The 2,399-nt window shown below is 40.3% G+C and overlaps 1 pseudogene; it reads right to left on the bottom strand.

The window, feature by feature from the left end:
* Nucleotides 1-708: 708 nt before the first annotated feature.
* Nucleotides 709-1,219, bottom strand: LOC110207316 (ubiquitin-conjugating enzyme E2 C pseudogene; annotated as a pseudogene).
* Nucleotides 1,220-2,399: the final 1,180 nt, after the last annotated feature.

A 2,399-nucleotide genomic window follows, 5' to 3' on the forward strand; every position in this document is an offset into this window, starting at 1 on the left:
TTTTTATGATACAGTGTTATGGAAATTCTTGTTTTATTCCATAAATTAAAAATAAGGGAAAATTTAAAACAACAAAATATTTTTTTTAAATTTAAAAAGAAATGTGATTGGGAAATGTCTAACAAAATAAATAAAATTACATTACTATGACAACAACAACAAAAGAAAACTATTTGTCAGAGGTGTTCGAGAGATTTTTCTTCAAATATAGATTGAATTAGATGACCTCTGAACTCCTTTCATGCTATGAAGAGCTAAGATGCTACTAAGTTCTGGGCTTAGTAGAAAAATAGCATGATGAAAATGAAAAAAAAAACAGCATAATCTCTACCTTCAAGGAGTTTACAATCTAACAGGGAACATATCATGTCAGGAAATCATTATCATACCAAGTAGAGTGCAATGGGGCAAAGGAGAACTGGGGAATGGTATAGATGAATGTGCCTTAATTTTAACAATGCATTTGATAAAGTTTCTCATTCTACTTTAAAAAAAACACTTTATATTTAATGTTGAGGGCTGCATAAGAGTTTAAGAAAAAAAAAAGAAGAAGAAGAAGAAGAAAAGGAAAAGGAAAACAGTCTATGAAACAGAGTCCTGTATAGAAAAGAGGAGAAGACAGATTATGAGGAAGGGGAAAAGATAGATGCACACACATACACATATATATACACACAAGATAAAGGAAGGTAAGCTGGGCAGCCATGGTCAGGGCTTTTGTTTAGTCACCTGCTTCATGTAGGTTTCCAGCAGGTACTTTTTAAAGGCTGTGGGATTTGTCCAAAGTTCAATTGATTGTCAATGTTCAGTTCTCCCAGCAGGCTCTGGATAGACAGCAGGATGGTCCTGACATCATACAGAGCTGACTACTTGTCCTTGAGGATCTCCAAACAAATATTGCCTTGGATGTCCACATTATGATGGTAACAAAGTGTGACAAATTTCACAGTGGGAGCATTATATGGGTAGCCACTGGGGAATTCCAAGGAGAGCTTGTACCTTAGGTCTTTATATACTGTCCCAGTTGCCCCATGGATGGTCCCAACCCATGTGAAGAGATTGACTCTGGGAAGGCAGAAATTCCTTTGTCTCCAGACATCATTGGGGTGATCAATTCCTGCTGTAACTTCTTGCCAGGGACCCAAGCGCAGTACCCACCCCAGGCTCGGCCCCATTACAGGCCACGGCAGCAGCGCTGATCGAGGTTCTGGGAGGCCATGGGGCACCAAAGACAAAGGAAAGGAGAAACTACCGGGTGGCTACTACCTCATTCCACTTTTTCAGACAAGATGAAGGAATGTAAGCTGCATTATGGTACAGTTAGATTAGAACCAAAGAATAGTCATTAATAATTCAATTTCAATTTGAGAGAGTCTTTTAGTTCAATGTCCCAGGGATCTGTGCTCTTTAATTTCTTTAATCACTGACTCGGACAAAGGCATACATGGTATGCTTGTCAAATTTGCTGATGATACAAAGCTAGAAAGTGTACCAAACATGCTGGATGACAGCACTTTGGGGACATACTAGAATGTTTTGACAAGTCATTAAGATGGAATTTAATAAAAGTAAATGTGCAGTCTTATAATTGGGTTTAAACAGTCCCTCTTTGCAAGTACAAGATAGAGGAAGCAATGCATCTGAAAAAGGTATATCTTGTGGGGGGGTCAAGTTCATGGGTCACAGAATCTCAGAGCTGGAAGAAGCTCAGGGAACATCTGATCTAAACCATACCTAAATATTATTTTTTTTGCAACATTCTGAACAGGTGATCATCCAGCTTTCACCTAGCAAGGAGGACCTCACTACCTCCTCCAGCAGTCTGCACCACTCCACTATTAAATAGCTCTGTTGGTTAAGAAGCCTTTTCTTTCTATTGAGCTCAAATCTACCAATTGGCAGCTTCCACTCCCTGATCCTCGTTCTGCCCTCTGGGGCCAAGCTGAACTAATCTAATCCCCTTTACACATGACAGACCTTCAAATACTTGAAAACAACTATCATGTCCCAGCTAAGTGTTCTCTCCTCCAAACTAAACAAAGAGCTGCCTTCAACTCAGGAGGGTGGGACTGTCTGGGCCCTTGGTCCCTTTAGTGAGTCATGGATAGACGAGCCCTTCACGGGATGTGGCAGGATCAGAAAACCTGTGACCAGCAGCGCATGCAAACACTCATACCAGGTCATTAATCAGGGGCTTCCAGGGATGCAGGGATGAAGTATCTGACCCCTGCTCCTCATTCCAGACCATGAGTCAATAATGTGATAGAATAGCCACGGAAGTTAATATGATTTCAAGCTATATTAAGAAAGGTATAGCATTTTAACAAGTTCTGGCTCTGGAGTTAAAGAACCTGGATTTGAATCCAGGTTTTTCTAATCGCTACCTGTGTGTGGCCTTG

The sequence above is a fragment of the Phascolarctos cinereus genome, unplaced genomic scaffold (genome assembly GCF_003287225.1).
Source record: "Phascolarctos cinereus isolate Bilbo 61053 unplaced genomic scaffold, phaCin_HiC Scaffold_2;HRSCAF=192, whole genome shotgun sequence".
In the NCBI taxonomy this organism is placed as follows: domain Eukaryota; kingdom Metazoa; phylum Chordata; class Mammalia; order Diprotodontia; family Phascolarctidae; genus Phascolarctos; species Phascolarctos cinereus.